This window comes from Hipposideros armiger, unplaced genomic scaffold (assembly GCF_001890085.2).
Source record: "Hipposideros armiger isolate ML-2016 unplaced genomic scaffold, ASM189008v1 scaffold_3, whole genome shotgun sequence".
NCBI classification, from domain to species: Eukaryota; Metazoa; Chordata; class Mammalia; order Chiroptera; family Hipposideridae; genus Hipposideros; species Hipposideros armiger.
In genome coordinates, this window is record NW_017731353.1 from 3,348,117 (window position 1) to 3,362,200 (window position 14,084).

Genomic DNA, 14,084 nt, shown 5'->3' on the forward strand with positions numbered 1-14,084 from the left:
GCGCCCAACCTGCCATGAGTCCCGGTGATTCTCCAGGCAATTGCCCTCCATGTGAACACTCAGGGATCCAGGCTGCCTCTGTCTTGTGGCACCTCCATCTCTGGGTCACTGAGGCAGAGAAGAGCATCACTTCCTCCCACAACCCATTGGCCAGCACTGGTCACTGGGTGGCAGGTCGTGAGAAGAAGGAAGGAAAGGAGGACTGGCTGTGGGTGAGACCCGGACATTTCTACTTGCCATCTTAGTGGGGTGAAGGCCAGCAGATGGCTGTTTCCAGGGAACACTCACTCACAGTGAACTGAGTCAAAGAGGAAAGGCTTTAAAGCTGGAATTATTCCCCCTCCTGCCCAACCCCCAGCTCCCTTCTTGGACAACCAGGTACCAGTGCTATTCTGTGGGTTTACAGCAGGGCGAGTGTGGAGGTGCCCCTCTTGAAATGTAAATGAAGGTTTATTGTTCTTTTTCCCTCCTTGCAAAAGCAGGCAGGTATTTGCCATTTGCTCTTCCTTTGGGCAGCGCCTTCACGTTTATATAATCAGTCCCCCGATGGGTATCTAGGGGGTTTCCAAAGTTTTGCTATTATAAACAGTGATGCAATGAATTTCCTGTGCCTTTTCCCTTGTCACCGAGCGAGTGTTTCTGTGGTATAAATTCCTAAAAATGGAATCGCTTGGTCAAAGGGCAGGTGCATTGAACAATCTGACAGCTCTCTGGCAGCAGGTGCGGCCTCCAGGGTCAGGAGTTGCTTTTAAGAATAGTTGCTAATGGAGCCCAGTGAGTTCTGGGGACCAGGTGAGTTCTCTGTCCCAGGGGTGTTCCAAATGGGACACTAAGGAGGGGAGGTGGGAAGAGGGGATGCCCTCCCCATCTTGACTCTGTGATCCCAGTTCTAATACTGGTGCTCTGCCATGCCCATTTTACAGACAGCAAACACTGAGTTCCAGAGAGGTTGAGTCACTTAACTATAGCTGCCCACCAAGCAGCATTTGAGCCATGGTGCCAGCCTGGACTGAGTCTTGGGCTCCACCATCCTAGCTTCCGGCTCCACACCTCATGGGTCCTTTCTTTACTGGCTCCTCTCAAAGGCACTCATGTGCCCTCCAGAGCTTTCTTCTGTCACATTTCTGAAACTCACCTTCGTGTCCTCGGGTCTTGCCGGTTCCAGATCTTTGGCTGGTCGGGTTGCAAAACAAACAACCTGTCCCTTTTTCCCTTTGTCATTTTCGTATCTGCTTCATCTCTTGGCAAGAGCATCTTGTTGTTTACAAAATTTATTCTTGTTGATTTTTAAACTTTCTTTCTGTTTTTGGTTAACATCACTATTGTTTCTGGGCGGGGGAAGCAAAACATCCTTACTATAAAATAAATAAATTCAAGCAACACTGAAAACTACAAGCAAGAAAATAAAAAATCACCAACGCTCCCCACTCAGAGAGGACCATGGTTAGTGTTTGGGTGAGCCGCAGATTCTAATCATTTCTAACCACCCCCACTAATGATAATGAAAATCTCTGCCTTTCTCACCACAGGTGGGGCATATGAGTCACCAGGGTAGGCCTGAAAATAGCTGTTAGTTCCCGCCCCTCCAAGACCCCCATCCTTCACCCCCAGCCTTGCCTGGGACTCCCCTGCTCCTGCTTCCAGGCTGAAGCAGCTGGTCCAGCAGATCCTGCAGGGTGTGGTACCAACCGAGTTCCCCACCTCCAAAGAGAGTTCCACCCACTCCACACCTCTCACCTTCCAGACCGCAAGAGGCTGAGACCCAGCAGGAAGACAGGTTGGTCTCTCTGCTCTGCTGTTGTCTCCCACCCCATCCAGCATCCATTATTACAACACTGATGTTTTTTCAAGTGCAGAGCAGGCCCCAGCTTGGGCCCGGGTGCTCCTAGTGTTCAGGTCTGTCCAGTGAGGTGGGGAATGGGACATTCCCAGGCTGTTTCCACCGACACCCCCCCCCACCGTCCCCCACTCCCCGGAGGACCGTCACCTTTAGGGAAGAAGGGGCCACCACTCAGGACTGACCAGGGCCTGGGCTCCTTTCTCCCAGAGGAAGCATGCATTGGGGTTAGAACCCAGTCGAACACAGATGCGAAGGAGTGAGAGAGCTGTAAGGAAAAACAGGGTGCTCTAAAATGGGGACTCTAGCAGCCCTGCCTTAAGGCCACTTAGAGGCACAAAGGCTCTGGTACTTTGGGGACAGACATTTCTCCAGGAGTAGCAAACACAGTTGTCGGCCCCAGCATGGGTGGCAGAGGCCCCTGCCTTCGAGGTGGGTAGGTGGAGGGCATGGCAGTGCCCACAGCAGGGGCAGGTCTTCCCTGGGGAGTGTGGCTGTCTCAGACCTGCTCCTGATCATCTGTGAATCCTCCCTGGTATCCAAAGAAACCCTTCAGAACAGCTTGATACTGACCGTGAACGTGATGGGAGCGAGAGCCAATGGCACTCACAGGGTGACTTGCTGTTTTTTTCGGGGGAAGGTGGTGTCAGGGCATGGGTTTAGGAGGCAGACAGATCCAAGAGTGTCCTAGCTGAGTCTGTACTGGCTGTGTGACCTTGAGCAAATTACCTAAGGTCTCTGAGCCCCAGTTGCCTCATCTACACTGTGGGTGCATCAGCACCCACTGGTGGGCCTGTTTTAATGACCTTGTAAAGCATCCTGGGCTGTGGAGTCCTAGGAGAGGCCTCCTTACATCACAGTTTTGTTTTTGTCCACTTACCCTTGGGGTGGCTGCTGGGGAGAACTGAGTTACATAAGTGGGGGGACTTCAGGAAGCTGCAAATCTGTCCCAATTGGCTCCTCATTATTTACAACAGTGGGTTTAAGACTGGTTTTTTGCACCCATCTTTGCATCTCAACCTTGTGCCTTATTACTTCTCAAAATAAATCTTACCCAAGTAATCAATACTGAACCAAGCAGGGGTGAGGGATGAGAACCCAGCCACCTGCTCCCTTTGCACCCCCTGCCCCCAGTGTCTGCTAGGGTTTATGAAAGGCTTGAGTCACTATTGTAGGCCAGTGAGGGTGACACTGCCCACAGGAAGTAGAAGGGGCAGATAGATATCCAGAGGGGGTCATTTTCCCAACACATTTCTCACTGTGCTTATGTACAGACAGAAAGCAGAGAAGCCTTCAGGTCAACAATGGGTATGTCTGAATGTCCTATAGGGCTGGGGTCACCAAGCTGGGGCAGGCTGGGCAACTCTGACCCCAAAAGCCACCCTCCCTCTGGATGGCACTGACATGGCCTAGGCTGTCCCTGTGGGAAGCACAGGGATCTGAGTGATGACATCCTCTGCATCACCAGAACAGACCCAGCCAGAACCCCATCAGCCACTGTCCAGCTGCCTGACCTGGGGCAAGTGCTTGCCCCGAGCCTCAGCTGCCTCGTCTGTAAAATGGGGCAGTGGTCATTGGGCTCTAGATGAGAGAGGTGTGGGGAGGATGCAAGTTCTTGTAAGGCTTGGAGCTCTGCTCCTGGCACCTAACAAGCAGGGGACCAGTGGTACTTATTATTGTTAGTAGTAATAATAGGGATCGTAAGCAGGTGCGGGCCAAACGGAACCTTGGAACTCTCATCCCAAACGGGAAAGGAACTGGATTAAGGTCAAACAGCGGGGTCAGGACTCAACCCCAGGACCTGACACCCGCGCCTCCTTGCCCAGCCTTCAGGGGAAGGCCAGCTAAGTGGAGGCCACCCTCCACCTGCAGCATCATTTGGGATGGAGGTTACAGATCCCTGAAGATTCCCCAAAGGTTTGCTGGTGACTTCCTGGCTAATCTCAGTGGCAGGAGAGTCTCTGATCCTGATGTATCACACACACACACACACACACACACACACACACACACACACACACACACACCCGGCTCCTGCGGCTATTTAGTCTGGGCAATCAGAAGGGGTTGGGTGCAAGGGGTGGTCAGGCAGAGGTGACATGGAGCAGAGGTGACAAATGCCGTTTAGACACAGACATGTGTGTAGTATGTAGCAGTTTGCAGGGTGGGAACCCTCGTCCTTTGCCAAGGGAAGGGAGGCATCACCGGCCCACTTTGAGGATGAGGAAACTGAGGCACTCTGCTCAAGGCCACAGGCTGATAGTGGGTGTGGCCTCTCTACTCTGCACTTTATGACTGGGGCCTGGGGCCTTGCCTGAATCTTAGGAAATCACATCGTCCCTTTATGAACTGTACCCTGGTCATCCATTGTGCCTGAGAAGCTGTGGGAATTTGCCAGAAGGATCTTGAAACCTTCCAGACTCCCAAACAGATGTGAGAGAGGGTTTGGCTCGAGAGAATGGTTAGTCCCTGGCCCCATCCCACAGAGGGAAACTGAGGCTCAGTAAACTGAGGGGCTTGTCCAGGTCCCGTGGGAAGCAGTGTGGCCTGTAGCTTCTGCTTGGGGCCCCCCTGGGACCGCAGTCCCCTCCTCCAAGGGCACCCACCGTCACCCCCAACTCCAGTGTCCCAGTCCTCTGGAGGAAGATTTCTGTGGTCCCAGTTGGGGGTGCCAGACTGCCAGCGACGAGTGTTTTTTTTTAATCCCAGCCCTGCTGACTTAGACGATTATTCTTATTTAAGGCGGGGAAGAAACTGGAGAGCATGGCAGCCGGTCACCTCCCAGTGGCGGTGGCCCACCCGGCCTGCCCAGCTCCAACCTGGGCGGGAAAAGGAAGGGGGAGGCGGGAAGGAGGAGTAGGAAAGCGGGGGAGGAGAGAGGGAAAGGGGAGGGGAAGGATAGAGGAGGAGGGAACGGAGGGGGTAGGAAATGGAAGGAGGGAGAAGAAGGAAAAGGGGGAGAAGGGGAGGGTGAGGGGGTTAGTGGGACTAGAAAACGGAGGGGGGAGAGGGAGTCGGAGGGAAGAAAGGGGCAGGAAGGAGAGGATTAGGGAAGGAGGGGAAGAGGTGGATGGGGAGGGAGGGAGAGGGGGAGGAAAACGGGGAGGGCACGGAGAGAAACAACCCCCCCCCTTTGGCCGCTCTGTAAGCAGATAGGAGAGAGGGAGTTACACAGATGAATAATTTACTACGAAAATGCAAAAAGAATTTAGAAACTCTCAATTTATAAATATTTATTTTCACAAGTTCGACCCCTTCCGATTCGCTCCTCCTTGTTTGCCCTTCTCTTTATCCTTTGGGGGCCCCTTCTACCTCCCCCATCTCTGGTCTCTCCTCGGACCTCCCTCCCTGTCTGTCTGTCTCTCTCCTCCTGTCTTGCCCTCTCCGTCTCCGTCTCGTGGTCTCTCGTGCTGTGGTGGGGGCGGGGTGTGTTTTCCAGTCTCTCCGCAGCCTCTGTCTCTCCTGCCTGTGTGCGTCTCTATCTCTGTCTCTCCCTCCCACTGTCTCTCCACCTGTGGGTGTCTTTCCATGTCTGTGTCTCCCCCACTCTCTCCTATCTGAGGCCCCAGCTCCCGCCTCCGATCCCGGAGCAGGAGGACGCCGGGCCCGGTGGGACCAACGAGGGGATAGGGGACCCCTTTGAAGGCCCGGAAGGGGAGAGAGGTCGTTTCCCCGGCAACCGGCGGGCGAACTGAGGAGCCGCGGGGGATGCGGATTAACAGGCCCGCTGGGACCTGCGGGGGCGGGGAGCGGCGGGAGCCACGCCCCGGTCACGCCCCTTACCCCACTGTGGGTGGGGCGCACTGGGGTCGGGATTTCGGAGATTCTTGGGCTCGGCGGTGGAGGCGGGAGGTGGGGCCTTGGCAGGTAATCAGTCAATCAGTTAATCGATCAGTTAATCGGTGGAGCAGTCAGTCAGAGGCCCGCATAACAGGAGAGGTTAAGAGCGCCTGGTATGGAATGGGAGCTGAGTTCCACTCCCTCTTTGACTTCTTCCTGGCAGTGCGCCCCCCCTCCAGTCTCCCCTCTGAGCAATGGGGCTACAGCAGCACCTGCCTGCTCTCCATGCTATCACCATCGCCCTTGTCCGCCTCTTTAATTCACAGATGGCAAATGGAGGCCCCAAGAAGAGAAGCGCCTGGTGAACACGGTAAGGGACCTGGGGGGTCAACAGTCATTTAACAAGCTCAACAGCACTGACTTCTTCAGGTGAGCTGGGACCTGGGCGCACAGAGGTCATCCCACTCTTGACAACACCTGGCTCTGCCTGACCCACAACAGGTCCTGGTCTCCAGTCTCCATTCCTCCTGGTGTGGGGAAACTGAGTCTCAGAGGGGCAAGACGGATGGCATCGTTGCCTAGACCCGGGAGTTGGATGCCAGCTCCTCCCCTGAAGCCATTTCTGAGCCTGACCCGTGAGCTCAAGAGATCTGGGGTCAGGAAAGCATGTCGTTAATAATGGAGGACTCCCTGGGTCACCAGCTGGAAGGGCTTCCTGGCCTATACTCCCCATCCCTGCAACTTAAAACCAAGGGTGTCATTTAATAGGTGGACTCATTGTTTGTTTGAACGCAACCCTTCTGATAGGTACCAGCTCCTCCTTGCCTCCCTGTTGCTGGACTGGAAGATGATGAAGGGCTGATGCAATGCTCTCCCCCCCTGCTCCCCCCACAGGGAGGACTGGGGAGTCACCTGGGTGGCGGCTATTTATGATTTCAGCAGCCCCTTTAAGCCTGAGCTGCAGGCCAGCTCTGTTTGAAGCTCCCAGCTCTAATCTGGCTGCAGCAATCCTCAAATCAGGGTCCTGGGGTTATTCCAGTGGAGGGGACAGGCCTGGCCTGCTCTCACAGGGCTGGGGACAGCTGCATGGCCACCTCCACCCCCTCCCTGTTCCCATCCCTCCACAGCAGGCAAATGCATCACACACACACCTCTCTGTGCAGCAAACATACACTCATCCTTCTTGCCTCCAGCGCTCTCCCACGTGGACCAGCATTGTGTGTCTGTGGGCCCCTAGTCCCGAGGCCTGGCCTGCTCACCAGCCGCTTCTCCTCCCAGGAAAGATTTCTCCAGAACTCTGTGGTTCTAGACTCTACGTCTCAAACATTCTAGACTCGATGTCCCATACCCTGAGAGCCCCAGGACCCGCTAAGTGTGTTTAGAACCCTGACCCCCAGGAACTGATGGAAAACAAGGGTGAAGATATGGTGGGGAGAGGAGATGGTCCAGATGCCCAGTGGGACCCAGAGCTCTCCATGCTTCAGCTCATCCCTGGAGAAGTGTTCTTAGTCCCCTTTTACTGATGGGGAGGGTGAGGCTGGGAGCAATAGCCTACCCAAGATCACCCAGCTAGTGAGAGGAGTAGCTGGGACTTGAGCCAAAGTCTCTGGGGCCCTAGACACTCCCACACAGCTACACTGCAGGCTGGGGGAGCCATCTTTTACCCGATGCTGGTTGGGGGTTTCCCCAAGGCCTTCTGGGATTGGCAGGACAGCTTGTATCTCTGCCTGGCACACTGTGGGTGTCCGGTTCATACTCCCTGGCCGATCGCATCTATGGGAGAGAACAGAGGAAAGAGAGGCAAGGAGGACCCTCAATGGGGCTGTGCTGCCTGCAGCCAGCTGGTCTCACAGGGGAGCCAGAGATCAGGCTGTGGAGTTACTTGCATCTCAGGTGTGCCCGAGAGAGATTAGAGAGATCAGAGAAGACCAGGCCCAGAGACTCAGGGACCCTCATGTCAGACAAGGCACGGGATGGGGAGCTAAGACCTGGGATTCAGTTCCAGAACTAGCTGTGTGACCTTGGGCAAAGCCTTCTACCTCACTGGGCCTCCGTAAACATAAGGACTCGCTAAGGATTCTTTCAGGTTCATCCTCCCCCAAACCTCTCTTGAACACCGGCAACTTCACAGGCTGTGCGAGCAGTGAGCTCCGGGGAGTGGGTGCCTGGTCTGGGGGAAACCAGGGTGCAAATGACACACTCCCAGCACTAGGCCATGTGCCAGTGGAGGTGCTGAGCAGTGAATAAGGTTACCGTGTATTCAACACTTACTATATGCTTTATCCTGTTGTCTTGTTTAATCTGTGCAACAACCTCATGCAGGAGTTACAATTATTAACCCCATTTTCCAGATGGGGGAACTGAGACCCAAAAAGGCAAGTACTTGACTGAGTTCATAAAGCTGGCAAGTGTGAGCCCAGGAGGACCCCAGCCTTGGGACACTGCAGCTGCCTTGATGGTTGTTAGACAAGTCTTTAAAGTGGAGGCCTCCTAGGAACTGAGTCTAGAAGGATCCTTCCAAGTGGAAAGGGAGGCAAAAGGGCACTCCGAGCAGAGGGCACACCTGAGCAGAGCCGTGAGCAGAGAGCACACCTGAGCAGAGCCGTGGTGAGAAGACAGGAGAGCTCCTGCATGTGGTAATGACTGAAGGGTCTGGCGTGATGGGCAGTGAGGATGGGGTGGGGACCTCCTGTTAGCACCCGAGGGGTCTAGAGGACACGGTTCCAGTTATCCAGTGCTGAGTGCCAAACCACCTGAACGCAGTGGCTACAAACAATACTTGTTCATCTCTTTTGTGATGCTGAGGTTGACTAGGCTCAGCTGGGCGGTTCTTGCTTAGGGTCTCTTGTATGGTTGCAGTCAGCAGCTAGGGCTGCGGTTATCAGAAGGCTCCACTGGGCCAGTGCCCAAGATGGCCTTATCGTGGTGCCTCATATGCCCTAGACTGGATCTCTTATATTGCGGCTCAAAGCTCCGAGAGGTGGGGGTAAAACTGCCGGGTCAGTGAAGGACCACCCTGGGACTACCCCAGTGTCACTTCTGGCAGCTGATACTGATCAAAGCAGTCATGTGGCCCACCCAGACTGAAGGGAGGGGAGACTAGACCCCACCTCTCAATGATGGGAGTGCCAATGAATTTGTGACAATGTGTAATCTGCTACAGATGCTAGTGTGTATTTCATGGTAAAAGTGGAGTTCATGGTTAAATAAATTGTGGGAAAGGCTGGATTAAGCAAAATCGAGTAGGATTCCTTCCTATAGGACTTCTCAGAGCCTTCACATGCCGATGGGGATGTTTGGTCTCCAACATAGGGAAGGAACTTGGAGGATTTCCCAACCAATTTTGGGGAACCCATTTAGTTTGACAGCCTAGGGGGTCCCATCTTGGGTGGGGGTACCCAGCCTGGGAGGCTGGGAGGCAGGCTCCTGCTGAGCACCCCACATTGGACAACATTGCTTCAGAGTCCCCAGATCTGTCTTGCAGGGCACCATGCATGGAGACGTTAAGATGCAGTCGGGTCTGTCTCTAGCTGGTCCCACCTTCCCTGGGGCATCTGGATGGGTGCAGAGCTGCCAGGTCTGCTAGCCAGGGCCACCTTCCTCTGGCAGGCTAGGGCCAGGTTACAGCAGCTCAGGTGACCACAGCCTCTTATCACCCACACCCCTCTCCCTTTCTCCCTCCCTGGAGCCTCTGGGCACTCACCTGCAAGGGGGCCTGGTGGAAGGCCAGTGGAAGCAAAGGGCAGGGAAAGGGGCCTCACTGCCTGACGGTGTGACCTCGCCCCAGTCTCCCCCAGGTTGAGCCTCAGTTTCCTGTCATGCACATGCAGTGATGTAGGCACCTCTTTCCAGTTGTGTTTGAGGACGCCGCTCAAGGAGCTGGTCTTTACCAGATGTCTACGGGGCAGGCAGACCTTGCACCCAGCGAGTGTCAGGCACCAGCTCACGTCCTTTTCTCTGGGCCTCAGTGTCCTCGTCTGTAAAATGGGACGGAAGTAGTCCACTGCATGAGGTTCGGTGAGGATTAACTAGGTGACAGGAGCGGAATTAAGAGATGGAACCCCAAGCCCTCCCAGCCCAAAGGTCTCAACCACAAAGGCCTGTGTGCACCCTGGTTTGGGCTGCTGGCTGAGTGGGGTCCAGTGAGCAGTGCCACAGCTTTGGGCAGTGACTGCTGGGTACAGTGCCTACATGACACTGGGCAGGGAGGGCTGTCTGCGGGCCTGTCCCAGGGGGCCAGGGAGCACTGCCGGTGAATGCTGCAGTGGGGTCGTCTCCCCTCCCCCCTCTGCAGGCTGCTGCTTCTCCATCTCGGGTTCCTGGTCCAGGGCCAGCTGCCACTGTTGCTTCAGGAGGCCATGCCCCGCTGCTGAATGTCCCTGGACAGAGGCAGGCAGGGGAGGGCTGACTCCTGGAGAGCAGGAATCCCTCCCCGCTCCTCAACCCTCACTTCCTGGACTAGACCAGCAAAATGGCCCTGGGGAAAGTCTCTGAGCCTCTGAGACAGACCTCATCACTTCCCAGCTGTGTCCTTGGGCATATGGCATCAGGCCTCAGCTCTCCCCTCTGTAAATGACCCCAAAGATGTTCCTGCCTTGAGAGGCTGGAAGGGGGATTCGATGAGCTGCTACCCCTCCCTCAGCTCAAGGTGGCTCTGGCATCCTTTGGGCTAGCACTTTCCCCCCAACCAGGGGTCCCAGCCAGAGTCCCATGGGTGGAGTGGGGGGTGGGGGAAAGCCCCAGGAGCAGGGTCCAGATTTTCCCACCAGCCAGGTCAGAGGACCAAAGCTGGAGTGTGGGACACCCAGGGCACCCTGGAGTGGGGGGGTCCCTGGGCTCGTCCTCTCCATTGGCCCCTGCGTGCTGCCCACAGACATCTCCACAGAGCCAATGAGCCCCCCAGACATCACTATCCCCCCAGGATGCTCACAGCCACCCCACTTCCTTCCCGTCTCTCACCTCCCACAACCTGCAGCCACTCTACCCCACAAGGAAACGCACATCTGCCCACCCCTCCCAGCCACCACCCCCTCTATTCCTCCTTCACGTCTTGCCTGGACCCCACAACAGCCTCTTCCAGGGCCCTGGCCTCCAGGATGGTCCCCAAGGGCCCACGCTCCATGCAGGGCCCTGCAGGTCTGATGGGGTGTCGCCCCCAGCTCATAACGCCCCAGTAACTCCTGATGAAACCTGCTCCTTCCCTTGGCTTTGAAGGCTCCAGGGACCTGGTTCCTACCCACCCCTGCAGCCTCCCCATCTCCACCCCCTACGCCTGCTCCAGCCAGACCAGTTCCTTTCCAGGCCTTTGGAACCTTGCACATGCTGTCTGGAGACCTAGAATGTTCTCTTGTCACTCACTGGGTTAGGTATTCATTCTTTAGGACTCAGCAGGGGCTTCTCTTCCTCCGGGAAGCTGCCTGTGACCCTTCAGCCATGGTCTGTTTCTTTATCTGTGGCCCTACTAGACTGTCCTGGAAGGGTGTGTGTCTTGTTTGTCTCTAATCTAGCCCAGGGCCTGGCCAGGAGGTGTGGTCACCAGTACTGGTGGAAGGATGGCTCAGTCCCACCCAGTCCCATTCTGGCCCTGCCCCACCCCGCTACCCCGTCCTTCCCTGGGGCTCGTTGGCCTTTCCCTTCTCTGCATTCTCTCTACAACCAAGCGCTGTGCTAAGAGCACCCAATTTGAAGTCATAGATCTGGGTCCCCATCCCAGCTGGGCTGCCTCATAGCACTGAGCCTCAGTTCTCCCATCTGCAGAATGGGAGAACCACAGCATGACCGTCCTAAAGCTGTTGTAAGGATTAAGTGAAGAGTGTCTGTCACCCCCTTGGAGGCCATAGGAGTTCAGTAAAAGTTAACTATTATTGTCATTGTTGTTGTTGTTATGTGTATCCAGCCCAGCCTGTTGTAATCACCTCCTAGCACGTGTCTGGGCCTCCTGTCCCTGCAGCTTTCTGCTCCAAGATGCCCAGAACTTGAATAATTTCTTCTTCACTTAGAACACTCAGTGGCTCCCCATTGCTTCCCTGCACCCCCCCCCCCCCAAGGACATAAAAACTCCAGCTAATTTCATTACCTGTCTTTCTGGATTTTCCAATGAAGCTTCGCTGACTAGAGGCCAAACAAAGACCTTCAAGGAGGAGAGGCTTCCTCCCAGCGGCCCCTGACTCCCCACTCCCCACACCCGCCCCCCAGGGAGCTGGGCAACCCTGGGCAGGGCACTCACCTCCTAGAACTCCTAGTTCCCTTGTTGCAAAGTGGCACTAATACGAATCCCAGTGGCCCCCCCTCAGGGGTTGTGGGGGACAGGGGGACAGAGTAGAGGGCTTAGCCTGGCATCAGGCCCATGGTGAATGTTGGAGCCTCGTGGCTCAGTCAGTCCAGCCCACAGCCGTCCACGCAGGCTGTGGAGCGAGGCCAGAATCCACACTGATCCTTGTCTGTCTGAATTCCCATCTTTCCAGGCTTAATATTACCCTGATTGTGTTGTAGGAAAAGGGAGAGAACATTTGTTCTTCTTTTAAAAAAAATGACATTTTTCTCTGTTTACAGAAGTAATCTATGTTAATTGTGGACAATTTTGAAATGAAGATAAACCAAAGAGAAAATTCTAAATTATCTGTAATTCATCACCCATCTACAAGCACTTTGAGCTTCTAACCTCCACTTTAATGAAAGCGGAGGCCTAGCTCTGCTTCTAGCCCAGGAGGGGATCACAGGGCACACTCTGTTTTGCCACTTGAGTCTTTCATTCACCGGCAGAAGCCAAACTCCTACAGCACCGGAGGCCTCCCCCTACTTGGTACTCAGACAGCACCTCCTCCGTCCCCTCCTCCCCCACCTGGCAGCTGTGAGGAGTGTGAGATCTCAGCCCTGGAGACCCAGAACCTGCATTTTCCCAGGATTCCCAGGGGGTTCTTAGGCACAGGGCAGTTTGGGAAGCAGGCCCCCTTCCAATGGCAGCCGAGTGCCCCACTGTGTGGATATGCTCACATTTATTAACTAGTCCTCTAAAACTGAGCACAGAGGTGGTTTCCAAGTTGTGATGTCATAAATAATGCCACAATGACGAGCATCATGCATAACTAAACCCTGGGCATATCACGGATATTTTCCTGGAGTATTAAGGAGTGTTCCTTAATTCTGCTTCCTCCACATTCGCTCTCCTCCCCAGAACATTCTGATGGGGAGTAGGGACCATCTTCATCCCCATTCTGCAGATGAATAAACTGAGGCTGGGTGCAGGGTGACCATACTCTCTACAGTCCCACAAATGGTGGCCAAGCCAGGACTCAACCCAGCGTGGCCAGGCCCTTTCCCCCATCCCGGTCCTACTGGCCTCTGCTGTGGGTGAGTTTCTCATCTGGAGTGTCAGCTCCTGTAGGCATGATGTGAGTCTCATACCCGCTCCAGGCTGGGTGCCAGGCAGCTTCTAGCTCGCCCTGTCCCTGCCCAATGGGACCAGTTTGTCCTGCTGACAGACGAGACATGACAGCGCCATGCTTGGCTGTGCAATATGGGGCAGCCTCACTCCACCGGGCTTTGGGGAGAGGGTAGGAAATTGCAGAGGGGTGAGATCAAGGGGGAGTGGGGCTCAGGCCCAGAGGACAGGAGGGGCTGGGAAGGACATGGGCAGGGGAACTTGCAGCTGCCCGGTGCCCGGTGCCCGGTGCCTGTGGCACTAAACACAGCCATGTGAGCGTGAATCCTTTTGGGGGAAACCCTTGGCGGGGAACAGAATGTGGTGATGGCAGCAGATTCTATTAAAAGCAATTCTCATTACTGTACCGTTAATTATTAATAGGATTGGGCAAATAAAGGATGGGAAAACCCAGCTGGGCCTGACTCAAATCTTGCCTCCGAAGCAAATGGCTTTTGGTTCATATCCAGGAGACCCAGCCACAAATGTGCTTGCCGGAAAAGTAATGACAACTGGAGGCTGCCACGCTGGGACAGGCACCACTTATATGTGCTTTAAAAAGATAAAGAAGAGAGCAAGCCAAAGAAAGGGACCACAGGAGGCACTGGCTGTTCTGGGCTTAGCTTTTGGGCCTAGAGGACCTGGGTGCCCGTTTTCTTCAGGAAACCGTGGTCCACTGGAATAAACACTGCAGACTGAGCACCGCCTGGGCCCTGGGGCTGTTCAGCCTCTAAAGAGATCCAGAGAGAAATTTTCTCCAGTAGCAGCAGAAGCCACAGTGAGAACAAGCCCAAGATCTCCCTCTCCCTTAGAACTACCTAGTGCCTGGAGCAAAGTAGTTGCTCAATAAACCTGTCTGATTTCATAGACTGCTAATTTGGGGGCAAAAGAATAAAGTCTCAGAGATGGAAAGACCCAGGGAAAGCCAGCTTTGCAGAGAAGAGGAAGGGGCTGGGGCCTGGGCTTTCCCCCCACTCCTCCATACTTGTAATCCATGGATTTCTATGTAAAATGGCATCTAACTAGAAGCCCCCTGATACAGGCATT

The 14,084-nt window shown here is 54.9% G+C and overlaps 1 long non-coding RNA gene across 2 annotated transcripts; it reads left to right on the forward strand.

The window, feature by feature from the left end:
* The first annotated feature begins 606 nt into the window (after positions 1–606).
* LOC109380461 (uncharacterized) lies at positions 607–6,382 on the forward strand. Of its 2 annotated transcripts, none has more exons than XR_002123481.1 (2): positions 607–1,777; positions 5,944–6,382. It is a non-coding gene; the product is annotated as an uncharacterized LOC109380461 (long non-coding RNA). The 2 variants fall into 2 exon arrangements; XR_002123482.1 differs by lacking the exon at positions 607–1,777 and adding an exon at positions 4,979–5,704.
* Positions 6,383–14,084: the final 7,702 nt, after the last annotated feature.